The sequence below is a fragment of the Canis aureus genome, chromosome 10 (genome assembly GCF_053574225.1).
Source record: "Canis aureus isolate CA01 chromosome 10, VMU_Caureus_v.1.0, whole genome shotgun sequence".
Classification (NCBI taxonomy): Eukaryota; Metazoa; Chordata; class Mammalia; order Carnivora; family Canidae; genus Canis; species Canis aureus.
Window position 1 is genome coordinate 9,081,570 of NC_135620.1, and position 22,899 is coordinate 9,104,468.

The following is a 22,899-nucleotide window of genomic DNA, read 5'->3' on the forward strand; positions in this document are numbered from 1 at the left end:
AGGTTGTTGGAAATGGGGACAGGTATCACTTGGGATCATTTTCACATAGCCCCAAACTCTGAAACTACCTATCTCCCAGGCCTACTCTCCAGTTTGATTTTCAGGGCCTGCCAAGGTTAGTCAGTAAAATTCATTAGCTTTCTTGTGTTAAAATGGACACAGATGAAGTCTTAAATACAGAACAGAGATGATGTGAAAGTTGTACTGGACTTTCTATGCTGATGGCAGTCACTAGCTTGTCGATCACCAAGTTTGTGTTGAACATCAGCAACTAAAATGCGATTGGATTGATTGTTAGGATGGCCCACAAGTCAACAGTAGAGCAAGCTTCAGTGACTAAATTCTCAACTGCACCCATTCTTGTTGCAATCATGCACGAGGATTATAGGAGATTAAGTACACAAAGCTAGTAACACACTGTGTGGCTTACAGTGAGCATTTAACAGTAATTATTATACAGGTATGGGAGAGAAACTTTTCAAAGGCTGGATGGTTACGAGGAGGTTAAAAACTGAGACATCACAATCAAAAACGTTTGGCAACTGAAAAATCAAAAGATATAACACCATTTCAATGTACCTGAAAAATTTATAAAGCTTTTTTTATCCTCTACTGACAGAGCTAGCTGGGCACTGTAAAGCTTCTCTTAATATACTTAAGCAGGAAACACATTTCCTCCACTACTCCCCACTAAAAAAGATGTCAGTACTGTGCAAACTCTTTTAGACAGCTAGAACTCTGACATAGATTTCCTAGAAATTGTAAAAAAAAAGTAAAAACCATCCTCAACTTAAGTCAAGTTAGAGTTTTCAATATTTTACTTATTTTTCAGTACATTTATTTCTGTTTTATGTGATTAGCAACCTCATTACTGTTTTTTGTTTTTTTACATGTTGATACTTCATCTCTCTTGTGTAGAAAGTCAACCCATTAAGGCACAGGTACATTTTTTTATGCCTTTGTTTCTAACTGCTACTACAGGGTCTTGCCCTAAGGCCATACCCAATAAGTATTAGTTTATATGAGAATATTACCAATATTTTGTTCCAGTATTCCAACATAGCTAGATTCATTTTTTTCTGTAAATATCATTAAGTATGAACTTATTCACACATTAATTCTTTGGAAGAATTTCTCTCTAAGTTTTCAAACACACAATTAAAAGATAATAAAGCAATGAAAAGATAATCATACAGAAAAGCATGTATTTGAAAAGTATTCACACAGCCTGGTACAATATCTTCTAACTGAAAAATAAAGAAAAGGAATTCACAAGCTAAAATAAAAAGCTTTCAAATTTTAAGAAAAAAAGACATTCTAAAACGATAGCTGGCAGCAATTTTATTATCTTACAATGTCATTATTGCTTTTTCAGAAATAAACACTTTATTGTTCATCTATATCACATCCTGCAATGATATGTAATCAAAAAAAAAGGGAGAGAATTTGAATTTCCAAATCAAAGTGTAAATCAGCCTGTGCTTCTCTCACTCTATTCCTTTGTCACTACCTGATATATACTAAGGAAATGGATTACAGAAAACATATTTTCATAAAATTCATTCAAGACTAAAAGCAAAGTAGCTAAGTCTCAGGTAAATTTAAAATGGCAGTTATCACCGGATATACTGGGAGGCTGCCAGAACACAGAATATTAAGTCCTGGACAAATGGGGTTAGTTGGTAAGAATGTTAAAAAGAAAAGGAGAAAGAGGAGGAGACCTACTTAGATTATTAAATAAAATTAATTATGTAATAATCTAGTTTCAAAATGCAAAAGGATCTTTTAATGCGAACACTACTAAATAGATCTTAACAAAACACCACACTATTTGACTCCAGGTTGATGACTGACCTAGAACATGTATTTCTGCTGACCCAAAATGGAAGTGGCGTCTATTTTTCTGTGGCTGCCTACCTGATGACATGTCATCCTCATGTGTACTAAAAAAAATTTCAGCAAATGGTGAAATGAACAGATTGCAAGTGATTCAGAAGACAAATGGCAATCCGGTCTCTCCTTCAGTTTTCCTTCTTTACTGAATTTCTTCTTTCTTAGACAAGTGAAAACAATGTGGATAATTCTCATAATTCTCCTTCCAATCAGACTGCAGAAAGAGGTCAAAGATGCATTGAATAAAATAAGACAGCAATAGCAAATGTAAATATGAGAGCACTTGGACATTACTGGAAATAGAAACCTATTTCAATGAAAAACAATTTCCATCTAGAGAAATACAATCCATCTTATCTGCAAGATAGGAGTTAAGTAATGAACTAAGCACGCCCACCTTTCTCTCTCTCTCAACAAATTCTCTAGAAAGGACATTAAATGATACATAAAGAAAGTCTTTAACAGCCCCTCCAAATCAAGAAGTGTTAAAAGGACTAAGAAATGTTGAGGAATCTCTGAAACTGGATGACAGATAACAAGAAATAGGAAACCACAATTCAAAGGGCTTGCACATCATTGTACCAAAACAGATGGGAATGTCTTTGGGGAGAGGGTGGGTGAGATATGTGCTTTCAGTGGGATATGTGGGGAGTAGGAGAAGCCCATGGCACCCACTAAGGGATTGGTTAGAAACATATGGTGCTTTACTTCTCCACTCTACCTTCAATACACTAGACTAGAAGTTCAAATGGAGGACTAGTATTTAAAAAGCTGAGCAGCATCCCAGGATGCTGGTGTAATGATCTATCAGCATAGGAAATTCCTTACCTAGGAGATGAAAAACTGCTTCCCATCACTCCTCAGCTTATGCTGCTCTTTTTACCTCAAAGAGATTATTTTTAGAAAAGTTAGTTTCATATAAGGAGCTCCAAATGATTATTTGTAGAAAAAAATAATTTATCACATCACCTCGGTTCACTTTCTACAAAGAGAGAGAGATAAAAATTAGATAGAAAATTGGTATTCGATCTGGTTATAGAACATTTGTTGAGAATTCATGTGAATGCAAAAAAAAATTCAACAAACATGTCAGCCAGCTTTTGTAGAAGAATATACCTTACATTCAGTATTAAAACTGCCGTACTAGTTTCCAAGATCTATAAAGAACTTATTAAACTCAACACCAAAGAAACAAACAATCCAATCACGAAATGGGCAAAAGACATGAAGAGAAATCTCACAGAGGAAGACATAGACATGGCCAATATGCATATGAGAAAATGCTCTGCATCACTTGCCATCAGGGAAATACAAATCAAAACCACAATGAGATACCACCTCACACCAGTGAGAATGGGGAAAATTAACAAGGCAGGAAACCACAAATGTTGGAGAGGATGCAGAGAAAAGGGAACCCTCTTACACTGTTGGTGGGAATGTGAACTGGTGCAGCCACTCTGGTAAACTGTGTGGAGGTTCCTCAAAGAGTTAAAAATAGATCTGCCCTATGACCCAGCAATTGCACTGTTGGGGATTTACCCCAAAGATACAGATGCAATGAAACGCCGGGACACCTGAACCCCGATGTTTATAGCAGCAATGTCCACAATAGCCAAACTGTGGAAGGAGCCTCGGTGTCCATCGAAAGATGAATGGATAAAGACGATGTGGTTTATGTATGCAATGGAATATTACTCAGCCATTAGAAATGACAAATACCCACCATTTGCTTCAACGTGGATGGAACTGGAGGGTATTATGCTGAGTGAAGTAAGTCAGTCGGAGAAGGACAAACATTATATGTTCTCATTCATTTGGGGAATATAAATAATAGTGAAAGGGAATAGAAGGGAAGGGAGAAGAAATGTGTGGGAAATATCAGAAAGGGAGACAGAAGGTAAAGACTGCTAACTCTGGGAAACGAACTAGGGGTGGTGGAGGGGGAGGAGGGCGGGGGGTGGGAGTGAATGGGTGACGGGCACTGGGGGTTATTCTGTATGTTAGTAAATTGAACACCAATAAAAAATAAATTTAAAAAACTGCAGAACTACAATAAAACCTTTAAAAATAAATAGAAACATCTTATTATCAAAGTTAAAATGTTGTATCTGAAAGAAACCTACCAATTCTGCTCATTAGGTTTCAGGATAGGTCCAAAAGGCCTATCACATACATGAGTAAGAGAACCAAGCAACTGGAGAGTCTCATATCCATGTCCTAGAATTATGTCCCTCTGTATCCCTTCCAGCATCTCCGTAATCCTTGTGCATGGCACCTGCCAGCCTGTGGTACTTGCATCCTCACAGGGAAGCAAGTGAGACCCAACAGCCACATCCTCAAGCAATCACAAGGAATGTTTTCATGAGTTCGTGGTTCAGTAGGGAGTGTTGGGAGCTTTCTGATGTGAGGAGGAACTGATCTTGTTTTGAGTTTATCCATGCCATCCATAATCTCAAACTCACCATCCTTTTGACTAAGCCAAGTCTCTTCCATATTTCCAGTCATACATTTTCATGTGCATTGGGTCACCTCATAGCTCCTACCTCTTACATTACTCATCACAGAAGTAATTCCATCTGCAGAAACAATATATGCTTGGGTGCTTCTATCTTTTCTCAGCACATTCACCAATTTCTGAAGCTTTGCTTTATGGTTCTCATTATCCTCTTCCACTCTCAGCCCTCCCGGAAACTGGAAACTTCTATAGCAAGTGGTATGGATCTTCACAATGAGATGTTTCTCATGGGTGTCCTCCAATTTCCCATGGTAAAAGAGGTTTGAAAGGTCTGGCTACCTCTCCCATCTGACACTTGAAGTCTCCAAACTGCAAGACATGGAGAGAACTGTGTGTAAGGAGAGAAGAGGGGCTTCTCAGGTTGACAGAAGACATATGTGATGAAAGGCTTACAGACAGAGCCATGCACTCCATTTAGGACATGTCAGCTCTTCCAGGAGACTTAATCTAGGAAAATGATTGGCTGAGGCTAGAAAATTGAGGTTCAGTGATGAAGGGGCTTTCTGATCTAAAGATCTTAGAGTCTTTTCATAGTGCAAAGCTTTCATATACACATCCTTTCTGTAAACCCGAATTATACAACCTCTAGCATTTTAAAAGGGTATACACTACACCCTTCCTGAAAATAGGCAGGTATTTCTTGAAAGATAAACACTGAAACTCCTTCTCTATTTCTCAATTTTATTTTCACTGATATACACACACGTACACACACACTCTATGTTTCTCCAGATAATCCTTTCAGTGTCAATATGGACATTTTCACATAGCAGACGAAGGCAAATAGGGAAGATGTTCACTACTTCAAGCTCCATCTCTCTTCATCTTCCAAGTGGCAACTTCAGAAACAGACACCTCCCTCAGGCTGCAGATTGAAAAACAGCTCTGAAATTCGTGGTAGGTTTTCTTCCTACCCACCTCTGCATTTCAAGGCATCAATCTCTGTTCTAGCTGCAGATTTTCAATAAGATAACATTTTAAACTGAATTTAAACAACATGGTGTACCCATTGAGCATCAGCAGAGACAGTAGTTAAGGACACAGGCTCTGAAAACTAAGGGTGTGTTAGCATTCTGCAGAAGATGACACATTCACTCCACCCACCTTCCTAGCATGATCCAGACTACTACACTTCTTCTAAATTCTGACTTGTTGAGTGGACTTTGACTTCTTCCTTTTGTTCTACTTTGTTTCTCTTCACTATAAATTCTCTGGAAGCTGTGTAAATGAGGGCCACCAATCTCAATTTCATTCCTCTCATCAAATTTTTCATTATATGACATTCCATAACTTGTGCTTTCCCATTTTACTCAAGCAAAGAAAAACCAATTTTCCTTTTAGAGCCACTATTGAAGTTAGATGCACACAATAAGTCCATTTTTTGAAGGAAAAAGAATGAAACTTATCCACAGGTTTCTTTGGACTTCATGAGCTTAGCCATCAAATCTTAAAAGATTTTGGTTCCACTATATCTGTTTTCATGTGTTCTTTAGGATTTCATTTCAGTTAATAAATCCGGCTTTTCACCCAGTCATAGGGCAGCCTCTGACCATACCACCAAATCTGATGCTCTGTCAAAGGGTCTTCCTTAGCAGTTCAGCCCTTACTTTCAGCAGAAATAAATAAAACACGAATTGCTCTAAACCAAAGGTGTTCGTATATATTCTTAACCTAACCAAAAACATAGCACAATGTATAGACTTGTTGAATCACTATGTTGCACATCTGAAACTAATGTAACATTGTATGTCAACTATGCTTCAACTAAAACAAATGCATAAAAACCCACAATATGATGGAAATATCATGTTATGGCCATACTCTAGTATTTCCATATTTTAATACTAGCCAGAATATGCATATAGCAAATTAGACTACATCTGGCCTATAAACCAGAGCCTGGAAATACCAGATATCCTAAATGTTTAGTTTCTGGAATTAATGTATGGAAAGGAACAAACTGTAAATTATAATCCGTATAGAAAAGCATTGCATTTGCAAATACTGTATCAGGAAACTGACACACCCAGAACTCATGACAGGGTAAGCTAATTCTATTAGCTTACTTCAAACTCAAAGACAAAAATAAATAATACCAAAGCAATTAAAAAAAAAATTCAAGTTACAAATCTAGTTTTAAAAGATATATTATTAATTAAGTGTAACTATCAGCACTTGTGAAATAACATAGAAAATACTAAAATGCATCGTCTATACCTATGATCTATAGTAAGGTAACCCCTCCCTAAAATAAAACCCTGGAAAATAGAGATAAGAATGGCCTCTTGGGGCAGCCCCGGTGGTGCAGCGGTTTGGCGCCACCTGCAGCCCGGGGCGTGGTCCTGGAGACCTGAGATTGAGTCCCACGTCGGGCTCCCTGCATGGAGCCTGCTTCTCTCTCTGCCTGTCTCTCTCTCTCTGAATGAATAAATAAATAAATCTTTTTAAAAAAAAAAAAAAAAAGAATGGCCTCTTGATAGTTACTGTTTAAGACCAACTTTTAACAAAAAGATCAAAACAAATTGAGACACAAATTTATCTAATAAAGTGGTCCCAAAGCCAGTAAAACTTGGTTATCATCTCATCTGCTATCTAAAGAAAAGAGCTTCTCTATTTGAGAAGATTAGTCAAAGTATATAACAATGATCATTCTCACATATGTGTTAAAAAAAAAGGAAAAAACAACATATTATAGGACAATCCCTACTGTAATTCATCCATTGGCTTAGAATTAATATATAGGAAAAGTCCTTTTCATGAATCCATGCACATCTGTGGCCACCAGGAGGGAGAATGTATGAGGATCTTACAGACTTTAAAATTATTTTTACGGAGTAGTAAATTTTCATAGTAAACTAATAAATTTTCTGAATCTTATATGGTATAAACTCTATTCCCCAAGTTAATGTCATTTTAACAGGCAGGAATAGTTGGACTTATTTATCATTAAATCTTCCATTACCAGGGAAAATTATCTGACACATATATCATAGTGTTGATAAGATATTTAAGAATGCGTGATCCAAACACATTTAGGATAACCTAGTCTCTATGGCAGCAATATTTGCTTAAGAAATAGACATAATAGAAAATCTGGTTTGGAATATCAACTGTGAGATAAAGTGTCAAAATGTGTTCACCTCTGAGAAAAGTCTCTTAGAGGATAGATGATTTTTCAGGATCCGTAAGGTTGAGTACCAGAAAATAAAAAATGGAAAATTTGACAAGGTAATGGATGGCAACAAATAAATATTGTCATTATGTTGAAAAAGGCCATGTCACTATCTATGAAATGTGTTACAGAACTCGTGGACAACAATGACCTGAGAAGGGTTGTGTGTCTAAACTACACCAATGGTTTTGAGTAGCCATGAATATTTCTCCAAATGGAGTGAAAATGAAGAGGAATTACCCTCTCCCGGTTGGCCTATCTCTCCAACATTTAAAATAAACATCAGTTATTTAAAATATCATGAGAAAATAATTTTAAACTTAAACCTTAAAAAAAGTTTACATTAAACTTGAATGTACAAATCTCACAAAAAAAGAAAAAGAAAACTATTAGAGCACTTGTATCTTTCATCCAAAGAGCTTCGTGTAAAACAAAACACAAAATATACTGGTAATAATTCCAAATCTCCATAATAGTGGCATAAGTAGTCTCAAGAAAATAGTTATACAAAAATATGCAGATTATAGTTGAAAATAGCCATAGAATTAATAGCAACCCTAATGGGCTCTGATTCTGAGAAGTATAAATCTAGTAAAACCAGTATAGATCTGTTGGCCAAGATCAATCCTGAAAGAACTGAAGTATGAAAATGCAGAAAACCATGAAATCCTCAAAATAATGAGGAGTTATTTGTATGTAGCAGGTTTGTGGGTGGAGAGTGGCACTGATCTGGGTTTAGGGGTGCAAAATTCATTGATAAAGTGTTAAGTTCTTATCTTGTTGGGAGAGAGGTTTAAATATCAACTCAAATCATAAAAATTAGAAACAGGAGAACAAAACAACCAAATAATCAATGGGCAAAGTACATAGAAATATATCAATATATCCAAATATATCAATAATTACAATAAATATAAATACATTAAATTGGAAAGCAAAATATTAAGGGCCAATCGGTATACGCTATTTGTAATTCACCAAAAACATAAGGACATATAAATATTGGAAGAAAACAGTAGAGCATGACCTATCTCAGAAATACTGGTTTTATTTTTATTTATCAACCAAAATAAAACTAGAATAGCACTATTAATATCAGATAGAGTACACCGTAAGAGAAACAGCAGAATGGAGAAGATCATTACAAAATGATAGTCTCAATTTACCATAAGAATGTAACAATTTAAAATATATGTGTTTAAGTCAACCAAGATGGCAGCACAGAAGGCTCCTGAACTCCTCTCCTCCCACAGACACATCAAGCAACTTCTTCTGAAAGAAATCCATAATAGCCAAAAGGTTCCTATACATCAGGCAAAAGAGAAAATATCCACAGGAAAAGCAGGTTAGAAAGGTTGAGACACAGTCTTGTCATAAATCCAATTCCTGGCACAATGCCATATAATCAGGAGGTAACTGTCAATTCCCAGCTTCTCCCTGAAAAGCAAAGGGCTTAACCTCAACTTCTGAGACTCCCATACAAAGCACGAGCTTCTTAATGTCTAGCTCTGAAAGTCAATGAGGCCTATGTCCATGAAACCCAAAGACTAGCAAAAGTAGCAGTTTTTCCTAGGTGTGCAAGCACTCACATGGCTATCCACTCAGGACTTAGTTTAGAAGGCAGAGGAAAAAAGGCCCATCTCCTAGTCATACCACAATGGTATGAAATCACATACAAAAAGAAAACTGAAAAAGTCACAAACATGGAAATGAGATAACATGCTACTGAACAATCAATGGGTAAAAGAAGAAATCAAAAGAGAAATCAAAAATATTTTCAAACAAATTAAAATGCAAACACAACATACTGAAAGTTATGGGATATAGCAAAAGCAGTACTATAAGTTTATAGCAATAAATGCCTACATTAAGAAAAAAGGCAAAGCTCAAATAAACAACTTTACAACCTCAAGGATTATAAAAAGAACAAATGAAATGCAAAATCAGTAAAAAAATAACAAAGAAGAAATAACAAAGGTCAGAGTACAAATAGATGAAATGGAGATCAAAAGAAAAGATTAATAAAGAAAAGAGCTGGTTTTCTGAAAAGATAATGAATGTAGACAAACATTTAGCTGTACTTACCAAGAAAAAAGAAGAGGACTGAAATAGAATTATAAATGGAAGAGAAGAAATTCAACTGATAATACAGAAATACATCATAAAAGACTACTATGAACAATTCTATGCCAACATATTGGACAACCCAAAGGAAATGAATAAATTCCTAGAAACATATAACCTACCAAGACTGAATCATTTAGAAAAAAGAAATCTAAACAAATTACTAGAAAAGAGATTGACTCAATAATTAAACACTTCCCAAAACAAAAGCTCAGGATCTGATGGCCTAACTGGTGAATTCTTCCAAACATTTATTTTTTTTAATTTTTATTTATTTATGATAGTCACACAGAGAGAGAGAGAGAGGCAGAGACACAGGCAGAGGGAGAAGCAGGCTCCATGCACCGGGAGCCCGATGTGGGACTCGATCCCGGGTCTCCAGGATCGCCCCCTGGGCCAAAGGCAGGCGCCAAACCACTGTGCCACCCAGGGATCCTCTTACAAACATTTAAAGAAAAAATAATGCCAATCCTCAAATTCCCCCAAGAAAGTGAAAAGAAGCAGCTTCCAAAGTCATTTTCTGAGAATACAACTACCATAATACCAAAGCCCAGCAGAAAAGACAACTACCAGCCAATATCCATGATCAGTACAGATGCATAAATGCTCAACATAATACTAGGAAACTGAATGAAACAGCACGTTGAAGAGCTCTCACACCATGACCAAGCGCATAATCCCTGAGATGTAAAATGGTTCAATATATGAAAATCAGTTAATACGATTCACCACATATAATAGAATAAAGGATAAAAATCATATGATCACCTCAATCGAGGCAGAAAAGGCATTTGGCAAACTCAATACCCTTTCATGATAAAAGTTTTCAACAAACTAGGAACAGAAGGAAATTATTACACCATAATAAAGACCATATATGCAAAGTCCAAAGCCAACTTCATATGCAACAGTGAAAACCTGAAAGCTTTTCCTGTGAGATTAGCACAGGGCAAGGATACTCAATCTCACTACTTCTAGTCAATATAGTATTGGAGGTCTTAGCCAAAACAAGCAGGGAAGGAAGGAAGGAAGGAAGGAAGGAAGGAAGGAAGGAAGGAAGGAAGGGAGGGAGGGAAGGGGAGGGAACGGTGGGAAGGGAGGGAGGAAGGGAGGAAGAGGAAAGAAAAAATGAAGTAAAGAAAGACACAGGAAAAAGAGAAGAAAAGAAAAGAAAGGAGGAGGGAGGGAGGGAGGGAGGAAAGAAAGAAGAGGCATCCAAATGAAAAAGTTAAAGTAATATCATACCTGTTTCCAGATGCCATGATACTATATACAGAAAACCAAAAAGATGAATAAAAAACTGGTATAAATAAGAAGCAAATCTAGTAAGCTTTCAGGATATAAGAGCAATATACACAACCAGTTGCATTTCTGTTCACTAACAATGAATTACCTTAAAGGAAATTAGGAAAATAATTCCATTCACACTAGCATGAAAAAGAATAAACTTTTAAAAAAAGAAAATAAATAAACTTTACTAAGGAGATGAAAGACTAGCATTGGAAACCACGAAGCACTGATGAAAGAAATTTAAGATACAAACAGAAAAATATCATGTTTATCAATTATGAGACATACCATCTCTAAAAAGTCCATACTAGCAAGAAGTTTCTATGGCCAAGTTCAAAAAGGGTGTTGCCTGTGTTCTCCTCTAAGATTTTGATGGAATCTTGTCTCACATTTAGATTTTTCATCCATTTTGAGTTTATCTTTGTGTATGGTGACAGAGAGTGGTCTAGTTTCATTCTTCTGCATGTGGATGTCCAATTTTCCCAGCACCATTTATTGAAGGGACTGTCTTTCTTCCAGTGGATAGTCTTTCCTCCTTTGTCGAATATTAGTTGACCATAAAGTTGAGGGTCCACTTTGGGTTCTCTATTCTGTTCCATTGACCTATGTGTCTGTTTTTGTGCCACACTGTCTTGATGACTATAGCTTTGTAGTACAACCTGAAATCTGGCATTGTGATGCCCTCAGCTATGGTTCTTGCAAGATACATCCATGAAGGCAAAAGAAACAAAAGCAAAAATGAACTATTGGGACTTCATCAAGATAAGAAGCTTTTGCACAGCAAAGGATACAGTCAAAAACTAAAAGACAACCTACAGAATGGGAGAAGATATTTGCAAATGACCTATCAGATAAAGGGCTAGTTTCCAAGATCTATAAAGAACTTATTAAACTCAACATCAAAGAAACAAACAACCCAATCATGAAATGGGCAAAAGACATGAACAGAAATCTCACAGAGGAAGACACAGACATGGCCAAAAAGCACATGAGGAAATGCTCCACATCTCTTGCCATCAGGGAAATACAAATCAAAACCACAATGAGATACCACCTCACACCAGTGAGAATGGGGAAAATTAACAAGGCAGGAAACCACAAATGTTGGAGAGGATGTGGAGAAAGGGGAACCCTCTTGCACTGTTAGTGGGAATGTGAACTGGTGCAGCCACTCTGGTAAACTGTGTGGAGGTTCCTCAAAGAGTTAAAAATAGATCTGCCCTATGACCCAGCAATTGCACTGCTGAGGATTTACCCCAAAGATACAGATGCAATGAAACGCCAGGATACCTGCACCCCGATGTTTCTAGCAGCAATGTCCACAATAGCCAAACTGTGGAAGGAGCCTCGGTGTCCATCGGAAGATGAATGGATAAAGAAGATGTGGTTTATGTATACAATGGAATATTACTCAGCCATTAGAAAGGACAAATACCCACCATTTGCTTCGACGTGGATGGAACTGGAGGGTATTATGCTGAGTGAAATAAGTCAATCGGAGAAGGACAAACATCATATGGTCTCATTCATTTGGGGAATATAAAAAATAGTGACAGGGAATAAAGGGGAAAGGAGAAAAAATAAGTGGGAAATATCAGAAAGGAAGACAGAACATGAAAGACTCCTAATTCTGGGAAACAAACTAGGGGTGGTGGAAGGGGAGGTGGGTGGGTGGTGGGGGTGACTGGGTGATGGGCACTGAGGTGGGCACTTGACGGGATGAGCACTGGGTGTTATTCTATATGTTGGCAAATTGAACACCAATAAAAAATAAATTTAAAAAAAAAGTCCATACTACCCAAAGTGATCTACAGATTCAATGCAATCTCTATCAAAACCTCAATAGCACATTTTACATAAATAGAAAAACCCATCCTGAATCTTATATGGAATCACAAAGGACTCTGAACAGCCTGTTCAATCTTGAACACGAAGATCAAAGCTGAAGGCATCACACTTCCTGATTTTAAACTCTATTACAAAGCTATACTAAAACAGTCAGGCATTGGCATAAAAACAGACACACAGGTCAATAGAACAGAATACAGAGCCCAGATATAAACCTATATTTACACAGGGAAGTTCATTCTGAACAAAGCAGCCAAACATATACAATGGGGAAAGGAAAGGATCTTCAATGAATGGTGTTGGGAAAACAAGATAGCCGGATGCCAAAGAATTAAAATGGACTCCTATCTCACACAATACCAAAAAATCAACTCAAAATGGATTAAAGACTAAAACTAACAACCTAGAACTATAAAACACAGGGAAGGAAACACAGGGGAAAGCTTCAGGACATTGGTCCTGGGATGATTTCATGGATAGGACACTAAAAACACACCCAATAAATAAAATACAGAAAAGAGGAACTGTATCTAGCTAAAATGCTTCTGCAAAGCAAAGGAAACAATCAACCAAGTCAACATACAGAATGGGCAAAAATGTTTTCAAACCATTTATCTGATAAGGGGTATATTTCCAAATATGTAAGACTGAGGACTCAACAACAAATAAATTAATGAATTATTTGAGAATGGGCTAAAGATTTAAATAGACATTTCTGCAAAGAAGATGTACAAATGATCAACAGGTATATGTAAAGATGCTCAATCTCAATACCCATTAGGGAAAGGCAAATGAAAGCTACAATGAGATCTCACCTCATACCTATCACAGTGATTATTATCAAAACAACAAAAGACAACAAGTGTTGAGAAGGATGTGGGGAAATTGGAACCCTGTACACTGTTGGTGAGAATGTAAAATGTGCAGCTGCTATGGAAAAACATATGGCATTTCCTCAAAAAACTAAAAATGGAACAATCATATGAGCCAGCAATCCCACTTATGGGTATTTATCCAAAATTATTGAAGTAAGGGTTCAAGAGATAGGTAGCACTCTCATGTTCGTTGCAGTACTATTCATAATAGCCCAATAAGGAACAATTAGATGTCCAGGGATGTACAAATGGATAACAAAGATGGATATATACATATAATGGAATATTATTCAACCTTCAGACAGAAAGAAATTATGTAATATGCAGCCACACAGGTGAACTTCAAGGGACATGATGGTAAAAGAAATAAGCTGGTCACAGAAGGACAAATACTGTCTGATTCCAATTATTCAAGGAACCTAAATAGTCAAACTGATAGAATCAGAGAATAGTATGATGGTTACTCAGGGCCAGAGGGATAGGAAAACAGGAGTTGTTTATCAATGGGCATAAAGTTTTGGTTATGCAACGTGTATCTGTAAAGATACTGTATTACACACTTAAAAATTTAAGAGGATAGATCTCTTAATAAGTGTTCTTACCACAAACAAATATAAAATTTTAAAGAAAAATGAAGTCAGGAATGGTACAAGATGATGATGTTGATGATGATGATGGTACCCATTATTACTATTTGTATTAAATATTGAGTTAGAGGCCTTAACTAGCACAATAGAAAGAAATCAGAAACAAAATTAGAATGGAGGAGACAAACCTGTTATAACTGCAAATGATACAATTAATCGCATTTTGAAAATTCAAAACTATTGATCTATTGGCAATGTGGCTGGATACACAGTCAGATGCATATCTAGACAAGAGCAGCAAACAATTAGACAATTTGATTTAAAAAAAAAGACATCATTTTGCAATAGCATCAAAGAATACAAAGCCAAATACCAAAGAATAAGTTTACCAAAAGGATCCCCACAATGAAACAGTAGAATATTACAGATATGAATAAAGTTTTATCTTATGTAAGCTCTTTTCCAACCTCCAGAACACTCTGTTCCAGGGTCAGTGAGGTTCTAGAAATCAGGTTTTCAGAGAAAATTGAGTCCTTTCTGGTCTTTTAATGCGTATGATCCTTTGCACCAGGCTGAACTGCCTTCCTGGCATGTTCTCGAAATGGTTTTCTATTTCTTAGTTATCCATTGATTTCCCAGACTGCTTTGGAAGAAAACCTATGTTTCCAGAAACCCAGTTAACTCATATTAGACCAAATACTCCTCAAAATTTCCTCTCATTATGCTCAGGTTTTGGAGTTTTTTTGGTTTTTTTTGGAGTTTTTACCTTTAATCCTCCTTTATCCCAATGCACACTTCCTGCTCTTTTAGCAAAGTTGGTCCTAATTCATATATCCTTCCATTATATGTCCTCAACACTAATCATTGGATCTTTACAAAAAGTGAATTCCAAAAATGCATACTTGTGTATATGCATTTATGTATGTAAATCCTACAACATAGCAATATTAATGTATTACACGCAGGACTAGAGGGCCTATTCGAAAATCTTTGTACACAAACTCCTCATTGTTCATATTAATGTGGGAGGCAGAGGCAGACTTAAAAATAATGAAATTTACATGCAGTGAAGTGCGGTTTCTCAACAACTTTTTAAAATCATGTTATGAATTGTTTTGTCTCTGACTTCTCTTTCTCTAATAGCATATATATTCATAAAGGTAAAATTTTAAGGTATATATAAAAATTTATATATATTTATACATTATATTTATATAATATATAACTTAAATATTTGTTATATACTTTAATATTTATACATATTTTATAAATTATAGATTTAAAATATATTCTATAAATGTTATATATTTTACACATTATATTTTATATATTTATATTTATTATATATTTATATAAATCCATAATATATGAATTTATATTTATATATAATTTATATATAAAATAATATAATATATATATATATATATATATATATATATATATATGCCAAAGATGTAGGACATGCAAAAAAAATTTTAAGGTGAAGTTCATGAAATACTTAATTTGATATACCAATATGTCTTCCAGCTTGCTGTAACCCCAGGTGCCTGAGCTATGCCTAAAAAATAATGAAATGGGGGATCCCTGGGTGGCTCAGCAGTTTGGCGCCTGCCTTCGGCCCAGGGCGTGATCCTAGAAACCCGGGATCGAGTCCCACACCGGGCTTCCTGCATGGAGCCTGCTTCTTCTCTGTGTGTCTCCCTCTCTCTCCCTCTCTCTCTCTCTCTGTCTCTCATGAATAATTAAATAAAATCTTTAAAAAAATAATGAACAGCCGAATGAAGCAAAAACTGATGTGGTGAAAGTTACCTTAAACCATGAGAAAAAAACTTTTGAGATTACACTTCTGTATGATCCAAGTCTTCAGGCTACAAGCCAACTGAGTGACAAGTGAATTTGTCTTAGCATGCATAACTATTCAAAAATCTCTTACACCTTCCCTTGAGAAACTACAGGCAGATATGTACCAAAGTTCATAGAAGCCTGTTCTCTGAATTCAACACTCTCATAGTAATAAAAGAAATATTATGTATTCTGTTACAGCAAACTTTCTCTTTGAATAAAATCTATGATTTCATTTCAAGGCTTCAACTTTACTACTTTGAGTTGCCTAAGGAAAGCAGGTAAGTGCCTGCCTGAGGGGAAAAATCTGGGAGAGTCTGTACATATATGTACTCATGACCTCATTAACTTGCACACATCTAATGCATCTGTGCTTACTTGTCACCTCACAGGTTCCTTTCTTGTCTTCCACTCATTTTCACCCAGCCTTAAGGCCACCTCAGTATGCTACACCAAGAACACTGTTGTGGCCTCACTAATGTTCACCATGTGTGGATACTCAACACTTAATTCACTTCATAACTGACCATCCGTACTAGCTTCATGTTCCCCTTCCAAAGCTCCACAAATAAGCCACCACTGATGGTTTCTTCCCCACCCAACAAGTATACTCCTAATAATAACTAAGTGACTTGAGGTAGGGCTTTTTTCTCTTGGGAATTCAAGATATAAATATATAAAGCCAAACCTATAAAACCAAAATCAAGTCATATATGCCAGCTATAGCAAGGCTTCCCAACTCAGCTTTTAACCCTGTTTTTTTTTTCTACTATATAAAAGTTTTCTCAATCTCATCCAACACCCTTGGCCCCAATCGCTTCTTACACACAAACCCCTTCATGCAAACCATACCAAATTTATAACACTTACTTCATAATTCATTGATCCATGTTGCTAGTTCTCTGCTGGTCAAGTGTTTCCCCCTCTTTTTTCTTACTTGGCAAATTCCTACTCATTTTGAGACCCAACTCAAGATTCAACCCCAATTTGCAGCGTGGCCAAATTCTCCATCCAACTTCTAGGCAGAAAAAGAAAAGTTGCTTTCTCAGATGTTCTCCTACAGATTTTTCTACACACTCCTATTTATAGCACAGAGTACACTATATTATGAATTGTTTTTTATACTGGTTTTTTATACTGGTCTTTCTTGAATCTTCACATTTAACTGATTTGAGTGGGCATTTGTCATTTTGTGGCTCTCAGCAAACAACATCTTTACTCTTTGGGGTAAGTTGTCATAATTAGAAAAAACAAATCAAGACTCACTTAAATATGAACATACTTATACTAAAACAGTAACCAATATTTAACTAAAATTCAACTTTAGTTATCATATATCTTATTTTGTATCCCCAAGTGGGGGGAAAAACAAGTTCAGTGGGTAACAGAATTTCCATTAGAAATGACACAGGGGGGATGCCTGGTGGCTCAGTGGTTGAGCATCTGCCCTTGGCTCAGGCCATGATCCTGGGGTCCTGGGATCAAGTCCTGCATCAGGCTCCCTACAGGGAACGTGCTTCTTCCTCTGCATTTGTCTGTGTCTCTTGTGAATAAATAAATAAAATCTTTTTTTTAAAGAAAAAAAGAAATGGCACAGGGGAGCAGATTATCTCTCTGCAAAGCTCAAGTCTGGGTGCAAGACCTACACTCAGGCATTCCCCGTGCAGTCTCTGACTCTAGAGTATACAAGCAGGGTCACAGTGGCAGAAACCAATATCCAGTCCTCGTGTTGACAATTTCCAAGGAAGATTTAGCAGCATCCCACCCAGACTATTTTGGCTATGATCATAAATGCTAAACCTCCCATGGTTACCATTTCTCTGAGCCTAACTCACGTACTTCTCATCAATTCATATTTCCAAATTTTGTTTTATTTTTCTTGATATTATTTTTTTCTTTTTTCAAGACACTGAATATGTTTTTATTGAGCCTTTTAGTTTACAGCATGAGGTAAAAGGAAAGTCATTTCACCTTAATATTTACATAGCTGTAGTAAAATATTTTGAACTTTAGAGAATTATGATAGATTACATATATTAAAAGTTGGGGATTGGGTAAACAATATCTGAGTTCTTTTTTTCTAAATTTTTTTTATTTTTATTTATTTATGATAGTCAGAGAGAGAGAGAGAGAGAGAGAGAGAAGCAGAGACACAGGCAGAGGGAGAAGCAGGCTCCATGCACTGGGAGCCCGATGTGGGATTCAATCCCGGGTCTCCAGGATCACGCCCTGGGCCAAAGGCAGGCGCCAAACCGCTGCACCACCCAGAGATTCCCCAATATCTGAGTTCTTGAATTTTCCAGTTGACTCTTCCCTTACAATAGTAACCAGCTCTACTTATTAAGTTTCTTCAAGGCCATGTTTTATTGTTGCTAATGTCTTTATATCTAAAGCATTGTTATTTCAATCAAAATCCACTAACTCCATTTTTTTTAAACGAAAAAAATTTTTTTTACTGGAGTTCAATTTGCCAACATATAGCATAACACCCAGTGCTCATCCCATCAAGTGCCTCCCTCAGTGAATGTCACTCAGTTACTCCCCCCACCCCCGCCCACCTCTCTTTCCACTACCCCTTGTTCGTTTCCCAGAGTTAGGAGTCTCTCATGTTCTGTCTCCCTCTCTGATATTTCCCACTCATTTTTTCTCCTTTCCCCTTTATTCCCTGTCACTATTTTTTATATTCCCCAAATGAATGAGACCATATGATGTTTGTCCTTCTCCGATTGACTTATTTCACTCAGCATAATACCCTCCAGTTCCATCCACGTCGAAGCAAATGGTGGGTATTTGTCCTTTCTAATGGCTGAGTAATATTCCATTGTATACATAAACCACATCTTCTTTATCCATTCATCTTTCGATGGACACCGAGGCTCCTTCCACAGTTTAGCTATTGTGGACATTGCTGCTAGAAACATCCAGGTGCAGGTGTCCCAGCGTTTCATTGCATCTGAATCTTTGGGGTAAATCCCCAGCAGTGCAATTGCTGGGTCTAGGGCAGATCTATTTTTAATTCTTTGAGGAACCTCCACACAGTTTTCCAGAGTGGCTGTACCAGTTCACATTCCCACCAACAGTGCAAGAGGGTTCCCCTTTCTCCACATCCTCTCCAACATTTGTGGTTTCCTGCCTTGTTAATTTTCCCCATTCTCACTGGTGTGAGGTGGTATCTCATTGTGGTTTTGATTTATATTTTCCTGATGCCAAGTGATGCAGAGAATTTTCTCATGTGCTTGTTGGCCATGTCTACGTCTTCCTCTGTGAGATTTCTGTTCATGTCTTTTGCCAATTTCGTGATTGGGTTATTTGTTTCTTTGCTGTTGAGTTTAATAAGTTCTTTATAGATCTTGGAAACTAGCCCTTTATCTGATAGGTCATTTGCAAATATCTTCTCCCATTCTGTAGGTTGTCTTTTAGTTTTGTTGACTGTTTCTTTTGCTGTGCAAAAGCTTCTTGTCTTGATGAAGTCCCAATAGTTCATTTTTGCTTTTGTTTCTCTTGCCTTCGTGGATGTATCTTGCAAGAAGTTACTATGGCCGAGTTCAAAAAGGGTGTTGCCTGTGTTCTCCTCTAGGATTTTGTCTCACATTAAGATCTTTCATCCATTTTGAGTTTATCTTTGTGTATGGTGTAAGAGAATGGTCCAGTTTCATTCTTCTGCATGTGGATGTCCAATTTTCCCAGCACCATTTATTGAAGAGACTGTCTTTCTTCCAATGGATAGTCTTTCCTCTTTTGTCGAATATTAGTTGACCATAAAGTTGAGGGTCCACTTCTGGATTCTCTATTCTGTTCCATTGACCTATGTGTCTGTTTTTGTGCCAGTACCACACTGTCTTGATGACTACAGTTTTGTAATACAACCTGAAATCTGGCATTGTGATGCCCCCAGCTATGGTTTTCTTTTTTAATATTCTCTGGGTATTCTTTGCTGATTCCACACAAATCTTAAGATGATTTGTTCCAACTCTCTGAAGAAAGTCCATGGTATTTTGATAGGGATTGCATTAAATGTGTAAATTGCCCTGGGTAACATTGACATTTTCACAATATTAATTCTTCCAATCCATGAGCATGGAATATTTTCTATCTCTTTGTGTCTTCCTCAATTTCTTTCAGAAGTGTTCTGTAGTTTTTAGGGTATAGATCCTTTACCTCTTTGGTTAGGTTTATTCCTAAGTATCTTATGCTTTTGGGTGCAATTGTAAATGGGATTGACTCCTTAATTTCTCTTTCTTCAGTCTCATTGTTAGTGTATAGAAATGCCACTGATTTCTGGGCATTGATTTTGTAACCTGCCACACTGCTGAATTGCTGTATGAGTTCTAGTAATTTTGTGGTGGAGGCTTTTGGTTTTTCTACATACAGTACTATGTCATCTACGAAGAGGGAGAGTTTGACTTCTTCTTTGCCAATTTGAATGCCTTTTATTTCTTTTTGTTGCCTGATTGCTGAGGCTAGGACTTCTAGTACTATGTTGAATAGCAGTAGTGAGTGTGGACATCACTGTCTTGTTCCTGATCTTAAAGGAAAGGCTCCCAGTGTTTCCCATTGAGAATGATACTTGCTGTGGGCTTTTTGTAGATAGCTTTTAAGATGCTGAGGAATGTTCCCTCTATCCCTACACTCTGAAGAGTTTTGATCAGGAATGGATGCTGTATTTTGTCAAATGCTTTCTCTGCATCTATTGAGAGGATCATATGGTTCTTGTTTTTTCTTTTGCTGATATGATCAATTACGTTGATTGCTTTACGAGTGTTGAACCAGCCTTGCATCCCGGGGATAAATTCCACTTAGTCATGGTAAATAATCTTCGTAATGTATTGTTGGATTCTATTGGCTAGTATCTTGTTGAGAATTTTTGCATCCATGTTCATCGGGGATATTGGTCTATAATTCTCCTTTTTGTTGGGGTCTTTGGTTTTGGAATCTTTTGGTATCAGTTAAGACCTGATTTGTGACCCAGTATGTGGTCTATTCTGGAGAAAGTTCCATGTGCTTGAGAAGAATGTGTATTCAGTTGTGTTTGGATGTAAAGTTCTGTAAATATCTGTGAAATCCATCTGGTCCAGTGTATCATTTAAAGCTCTTGTTTCTTTGGAGATGTTGTGCTTAGAAGATCTGTCGATTATAGAAAGTGCTACATTCAAGTCACCAAGTATAAGTGTATTATTATCTAAGTATGTCTTAACTTTGGTTATTAATTGATTGATACTTGGCAGCTCCCACATTCGGGGCATAAATATTGATGATTGTTAAGTCTTCTTGTTGGATAGATCCTTTAAGTATGATATAGTGTCCCTCTTCATCTCTTACTACAGTCTTTGGGATAAACTTTAGTTTATCTGATATAAGGATGGCTACCCCTGCTTTCTTTTGAGGATGATTTGAATGGCAAATGGTTCTCCAACCTTTTATTTTCAGGCTGTAGGTGTCCTTCTGTCTAAAATTAGTCTCTTGTAGGGGATCCCTGGGTGGCTCAGTGGTTTCATGCCTGCATTTGGCCCAGGGTGCGATCCTGGGGTCCCAGGATCAAGTCCTAAGTCGGGATCCTGGCATGGAGTCTGCTTCTCCCTCTGCCTGTGTCTCTGCCTCTCTCTCTCTCTCTCTCATAAATAAATAAAAATAAATCTTTAAAAAAATAAAATAAAATTAGTCTCTTGTAGACAGCAAATAGATGGGTCCTGCTTTTTTATCTAGTCTGAAACCCTGTGCCTTTTGATGGGGTCATTAAACCCATTCACGTTCAGAGTTACTATTGAAAGATATGAATTTAGTGTCATCATGATACCTATTGAGTCCCTGTTTTTGTGGATTGTTCCCTTGGACTTCCTCTTTCTATTACAGAATCCCCCTTAGTATTTCTTGCAGAACTGGTTTGGTGGTCACATATTCTTTCAGTTTCTGCCTATCTTGTAAGCTCTTTATTTCTCCTTCTATTCTGAATGAGAGCCTTGCTAGATAAAGTATTCTTGGCTGCATGTTCTTCTCATTTAGGACCCTGAATATATCCTGCAGCCCTTTCTGGCTTGCCAGGTCTCTGTGGAGAGGTCTGCTGTTAATCTAATATTTCTCCACATAAAAGTTAGAGATTTCTTGTCTCTTGCTGCTTTAAGGATCTTCTCTTTATCTTTGGAATTTGCAAGTTTCACTATTAAATTTCCAGGTGTTGAGGGTTTTTTTTATTGATTTTAGGGGGGGATCTATTTCCTGGATCTGAATGCCTGTTTCCCTTCCCAGATTAGGAAAGTTCTGAGCTATGATTTGTTCAAATACATATTCTGGACCTCTGTCCCTTTCAGAGCCCTCGGGAACTCCAATTCAACATAGATTTTTCCTTCTGAGGCTGTCATTTATTTCCCTTAACCTATCCTCATGATCTTTTGTTTTTCTCTTTTTTCCTCAGTTCCCTCCTTGCCATCAACTTGTATTCTATGTCACTCACTCGTTCTTCTACCTCATTAACCCTTGTCATTAGGACCCCTAGTTTGGATTGCATCTCATTTAATTGATTTTTAATTTCTGCCCGATTAGATCTAAATTCTGCAGTCATGAAGTCTCTTGAATCCTTTATGCTTTTTTCTAGAGCCACCAGTAGCTTTATAATTGTGCTTCTGAATTGGCTTTCTGACATTGAATTGTAATCCAAATTCTGTAACTGTGGGAGAGAGGACTGTGATTCTTTCTTTTGAGGTGAGGTTTTCCTTCTAGTCATTTTGCTCAGTGCAGAGTGGCCCAAAACAAGTTGTA

The 22,899-nt window shown here is 36.9% G+C and overlaps 1 long non-coding RNA gene across 5 annotated transcripts in view; it reads right to left on the reverse strand.

The window, feature by feature from the left end:
* Positions 1-1,326: 1,326 nt before the first annotated feature.
* The window catches only part of LOC144321947 (uncharacterized), a 242,919-nt gene continuing 221,346 nt past the window's right edge, over positions 1,327-22,899 (reverse strand). For 4 of the 5 annotated variants that reach the window (XR_013387490.1, XR_013387492.1, XR_013387491.1 and 1 more), the window contains 4 exons: positions 17,017-17,164; positions 4,017-4,717; positions 2,722-2,875; positions 1,327-2,107 (listed from right to left, as the gene is read on the reverse strand). This is a non-coding gene — a long non-coding RNA (uncharacterized LOC144321947). Of the gene's footprint in view, positions 2,108-2,721; positions 2,876-4,016; positions 4,718-14,490; positions 14,589-17,016; positions 17,165-22,899 lie in introns of those variants that run through there. The other variant, XR_013387493.1, reaches the window with a different exon arrangement.